Genomic DNA, 6,233 nt, shown 5'->3' with positions numbered 1-6,233 from the left:
AGTGGGAAAGAACAGACTTTAGTTTATTTAAAAAAAATTTTTTTTAAATATTTATTTTTGAGAGATCTTAAAGGGCATGAGCAGGGGAGGGACAGAGATTGAGGGGGACACAGAATCCAAAGCGGGCTCCAGGCTCTGAGCTGTCAGCACAGAGCCCGATGGGGGGCTCAAACCCATGAACCGTGAGATCATGACCTGAGCTGAAGTCAGGCGCTTAACCCGGATGCCTTGGAAAGAATAGATTTTAAATAAGGAGTTATTTAATTGAGAATGTACCATAGGCAAGGCCTGACTGAGGCTGGAGAGAACAGTGTCAAAAGGAGAATCTGGCGATGAATAGAATCCAACATCCTATTGCAGTGATTGGCAACCTGTTGTCTGTTTACATAAGTAAAGTTTTGTTGGCTCACAGCCATGCCTATTCATGTCCGTATTATCTATGGCTGCTTTTGTGCTACAATGGCAGAGTTGAGTAGTTGTGAAGGAAACTGAATGGCTCACAAAACCAGAAATATTTCCTGTCTGGTTCTTTAAGGAAAAAGATTTTCCAGCCTCTGTTCTCTGTGCAAAGGGAGAGAAAGGCATGGGTGGGCTGGCTGGGGAGAGCATTTTAGGATGAGCAAAAAGCTAGCTGCTTACAGCAAACCAAAGCTCACAAAGGCCAGACAAGTAACAGAAATAAAAGAAGTGGATTGTATGTGCACTGCATGGGTAAGATCCCAGAGAAATATGCTTCCTGCCATGGCTTTGTGAATATATGCTCTGCTTGGGCTATTACTTATATCCCCACTTTTAGTAGAGAAATTGTTATAGAAATATTTCTCGAATAGAAGGAAAAACTCAGAACAAATATAATAAGTGGCAACTAAAATTCAGACCTTGTATTACAATAGGGTGGGGTGGGGGTTGTGGAAAAATAGGAACATGCCTGTTCTGTGTGGACGCAACTCTGGCAGATATTAAGCTGTTTGTTAGAAACCCTGGAAATCCAAATTTTTATGGGAACTTCGTGTTGAAACCATGGATTTTGTTTTGTTTCACGATGTGCTTGTCAAAGCCCAACTTCTCTGCAGTCATGATTATCTCTGTGGCCCCCAGTTAAAACCTTGGCATGGACACTTAAAAGATCCAGAGTCTCCTACCTTAGCTGAGGGGAAAATTCAAACAGCCCCGGAGCGAAGGGCAGATTTTTTTTTTTTTTTTTTTTTTTTTTTGGTCAAGTTGTGTGTCTCGTGGCGCACGAGCTGCACTGAGAAGCCTGAGGGAGACTCCAATGTGACCATCCAAGGTAGTCTCTGCGCTCTTTGAGACGATGGGTAATGCATCAGGCATTAAATAATGGGGAAAATCCGAGCAATAGCAGCGAGGAGGGCTCCATGGGAAACCATGAGCAGGGAAGACAGGAGGTGTGGATGAACAAAGACGGATTTGTAAGACATTGTGGTCTCCTGAGAATAAGTCATATATAGGGGACACTAACAGGTCAGCAAGCAATTTGAAATCTGTACTCCGTCTATTATCTCTAGTGCCTTCTTTCTGTCAGCCGCCGACCTCTGAGGTCAAGTTTGGGTTTAAATTCTGTCTCCTGCTGGTTTCCCAACTTGCTGATGGCAATTTAGAAATTTCCCAGCAGGTGGCGACATTTTCATTTGGAAAAGAGGAAAAGAGACCAAAGAATGAGCAACTCTTTGTTTAATGATTTCTGCTGGGTTCTCAGATTCCTGCTTAAGCCAGGGTTTGTAGCTAATAAAGTAAAAATAGCTTACCCACTCTTCCTTTTTTATTTATCTTATGGTACTTTGCTTAGATCCCACCACACCAAGACCATAATATTTATTCTGTAGCAATTGCTATGCAAACTGTATGCAAGGGGCACATCTGTATTAGTCTAGGCATCCTCTCTTGAAGCATAACTGCAGAAGTGAAAGAATAGAAGTACATGTGCATAGATGGTTGGAGAGCTGTCTCAAGGATGGAATAAAAAAAAATAAGCGATGGCTTCTCTTCCAGCTTTCTAAGACTTGTGGATTTCGACGGGTCTGCTTCCAAAAGACCTGTTCCGAGTGAGAGGATATGGAACCGTTTTTAAAAGATTTTTTTTCAGCCTGTCCATTTGGAGGAGCTCAGCTCAAGAGCGCCCGGTCAGAAATGAGTGGCTGTTTCTGCATGACAGTCTGCAAGGTGTGAATACCAGAGCTGTGAGGGCACGGGAGGTGGAAATGACAGAGGGAGAGAGAGCGAGCGTGCGCGCGTGTGAGCAAGCGCGTGAGCTCCCAGCAGGCAGGCTTTAAAATGTTCATTTATTTCTTTGACCCAATAGATGGTGGCTCCATGTAGATTTCCTCAACCCCCAAAGCACAGTGTTGAATCAGGACGCTTCATCAGGAGTTCATTGTCAGCTCTGCCACAAGAAAGTTACAAGGGTCTTTATCGAGAGGACAGTAGAAGCTGGTTCACAAGCCAGCGAAGGAGGAAATACTGTGAAGTGTTTGTCAGAGGCCGGCAGGCAGGCAGGGCTCAGCAAAGTGTTAGTAATTAATTTCTCCTCCGAGATCAAGAAGGCGTGTTAATAGATTTAATCTATTTATTCTACTCAGATCTCCCCCTCCCCAATTCTGGCCCCTTCTTCCTCTCTGTTGTTTGGTTCTGTTTCTCAGAACTGTGTGTTCCCAGTCTGCCTCTCTTCCTCCAAGGGAAATAAACCTTTCTTTTTTTTTTTTTTTTCCTTTTTTTTCTTGGCATATTTCTCTCCCTTCTCTGTTGGGCCCCTGCTGGCCATCAGGTCCCCACCTCTCCTCTCCTCCTCCTCTCCTTGATGGGAAGGTGATTGATCATGTGCATTGGTTGCCTGCAAACCCCCTGGATTCCCCACCATGAAAAACAAGGGTGAAGACTGGTCCTTTTCTACATTAAAGAACATCTCTTTGAGGTGGACCGCTCCATGGCTGGGCTGAGGGCGGTAGGAAACTAGAGAGAGCGGGAGATGCAGACCAGAAGGCCCTCAGCATCCGGCCGAACAGAGGCCGTGCACGCGGCCTGCCTGCTCCTGGGCTCCGGAAGAGGCCCCGCTGAGCATCACAGGTAGAGCCCAGGAGCCCGGGGCTCCCGCCTCCTGGCCACATTCTGCCCCATGAGCTTCAAGAGGAGCCGTGAGACTGTACCACGCAGCGGACTTTGTGTGTAAGACTCCATCCATCTGGCCCACAGGTAGCTGGCTAAAACTGATTTTTACACTACAGGTTTCTTTTCCCCCCACGGGCCCATCTTCTGGAGGTTTCAGCCCACCTGCCCAGAGAGACAGGATGCCTGAAAACCAGGGATAAATGTGCTGTTACAAAGTAGCATGCAGCCACCTAGCCCCGCGTGCCCCTTCTCACTGGGCACCACGGACTTACCTCAAGCTCTGAGACCCTCACGGACCTGCTTGGTAAGAATCTGGCGTCTAGAACCTTCCCCAGAATCTGTGCTGAAAGGGCCCTTTGCAGCTGACTCTGAGTTGCCTGTTCCGGGCTGTGATGTTTCTCAGGACTTTGATTTCAGGGCACAGGTTCACCTGGGTGTGATGTGTCAGTGTGGTCTTGCCATCTTGGCAGGAAGGATGGAGGCGTGGCCTCCAGCTCTGAGTTTTGTGAGTGGCAGTGGTCTGGGTCAATGGGGTCAGACCAGCTTCACTTACTCAGCGAACACGAGAGAGCCTCCCAACACTGTTCTGGGCATGGGTGCTCTGAGAGGAGTTCGACAAATTTCCTGCTGCCATGAGAATTCTTTAGAGTGGAGTAGAATACAGGCTACATGCGAGACCTGCACAATATGTCAGGTGGCAATGAGATGAAGGAAAATCCAAGGAGTGATGGACAGTCAGGGAGAGCTGTGTGATGGAAGTACTCGGTGGGGAGCTGAAGGAGGGAGGAAAACAGTTAGGTGCGGAAAGAATATTCCAGGGAGTGAGAACAGCATATGCAAAGGCCCTGAGGTAGAAGTGGGAGGACTGTGTTGGAAGAATAGCATGGAATCCAGTGTAGCTTTTATGAAGTAAGAAGAAAGTAGTAGAAAAGGAAGTTGGAGAGATAAGGGCAGGCATCACAAAGGTTATAAAAAGCTTTACAGACCCTGTCTTTTGAGTTTCATTCTGAGTATATGTGATGTTTCTGGAGGGTTTTGAGCAGAGGTGTTATCTAATATAACTCTCACATTTTAAGAGGTTCATGAGTGTTTCTCATTTTCTACAGGGGAATATGTGTGTGTGTGTATATATGTGTGTATAAAGTTATGTGTGTAAGTATGTGTATGTATTGGTACAGACATGTATACAAAGTTATGTATATTACATACATAATTTGAAAATAAATGGAGTCTATATCTATAAACCCCTTGTCTAAATCTCCCCTGGGCACAATTCATTTACCTTTGCAGTAAGAAAGTCATTGTCAAGCCCCTCTGAGGTTCTGACATACTCATGGGGACATCTTAGCAGAGAGTGATGACCCATGACCTCCCTTTCCTTAAGTAGGAGCTAGAAGCAGGGATATTTGAGAAAGGGTGGGAAAGGCTGGGTAAGGAACAGGAAACATAGGCAAGGGAAAATGATTTATAAGATGTCCTTGATCACCGTGTGGCTCTGTAAGAAGGCACGGGGAGAAGCTAGTGTTCTCATTACACAGAATACTTGTTTCTCCACAAATGTAAAATGACTCAAGAGAGAGCCTTCTGGTGTTAATGAAGTACCGTGTGCATTTTTAGAAGAATGCAAGAGAATAAAAGAAATAATTCACAATGAGACCACAGGATGTTTCAGATAGGATGTGTGTGTTTGTGTGTGTGCATGTGTGTGTGTAATGTGTTTCAAATGGAGATTTCTTCAAAAATAGCTTTTATTGAAAATAGATACTGATTCTCCTACAGCTAAAGTAATCTGGTTTTCTGTCTGAGTGAGAGACTATGGAGCATATTTTGTCTAAATCAAGGATCTGCCTGGTATCTTTGGCCAAAGTTCTAAAGCTTGGCTGCAAACCCGGATTCTGTCCCATTGCTCTGTTTTTGATGGACCATCTCCTGAAAGTTGACTTCAGTTTACTGGTGAGGGTGGAGTTATCTGAGCTGCAGGGGTGAGGGAGGATTTTAGGGGACTTTCTTTGAAGTCTTTCAATTAGGGGATGAACTTGGGGTTCTCTATTCAAATTCATCTGGGTTCAAATGTGTTATAAATCTGATCTGCATAGCATGATGTTTCAGAGTTCTTCCTAATGAGATCTGAACCAGCAATGAACACATTATTGGTCAAACAGAGTCTCTCTGGGGGATAATATGCAGAAACCCATCCTTTGGCTACTAGGGGAAGAAACCAAGGCAATCTAAAAGTTGAGAAGAGCTCCCTTACCAGTCTTTACAGTGATTCTTGCCCAGCTGCCTAATATAATCCCATCATCCACATAGCAGCCATTGGTGGTGTTCCAAAAGGGCTTATACGACTAAGTCCTTAAAAAAAAAAAAAAAAAAAAACCTTCTGGCTGTCACCACAGTCCCTCTTCAGCCTCACCTGGAGCTCCTCTCCTCTGTGAAGTCTGTGTTGCAGCCACAAAATGTCCCCTTCCTCTCTCATTTCCTCAAACAGCCACGAGTGCTACGTTCATTCTCATACCTGAGTCCCTCACAACCTGTGTCTCCTGCCCTTCTCATAATCCCTCTGCCACGCATCCAAACTCCACTTCAACCGTCCTTTCCCAGAGATGCTTTTCCCGACTACCTGCCCTAGGGCCACAGGATGCCCCAGGCAATCAGGACCCTGGACAGAACTCCTCCGTTCACAGAACTTCTCACAGCTAGACTCCCAACAGTAAAAACTTGGTTTGCGAGCATAATTCGTCTGAAAACATGCTTGTAATGAAAGCACTCGTATATCAAAGCAAATATCCCCATAAGAAATAGTGGAAACTCAGATGATTCACTATACATCCCAAAAATAGTCATATAAAATGCTTACAATACTATAATATAATACAAAATAATAGAGGAAACACAAAATATAAAGAAAAATAAATTAACCTGCACTTCCCTTTGAAAACTTTCAAACTCCCTCGCTGGTGTGAGGGAGACGAGAGAAAGGAGGGTTATTGTGTAGATCGACGTTCACGGTCTCTGATGGAATCACTGCTATCTGTAGGCTCGATGGAACTTTTTCTTTTCATGCAACTTTAACAAGGAACCTATCCAATGACCTAGAATGAAGCAAAGCA

The sequence above is a fragment of the Crocuta crocuta genome, unplaced genomic scaffold (genome assembly GCF_008692635.1).
Source record: "Crocuta crocuta isolate KB4526 unplaced genomic scaffold, BGI_CrCroc_1.0 scaffold27, whole genome shotgun sequence".
Taxonomy (NCBI): Eukaryota; Metazoa; Chordata; class Mammalia; order Carnivora; family Hyaenidae; genus Crocuta; species Crocuta crocuta.
Note: the sequence above shows the minus strand (reverse complement) of the source record.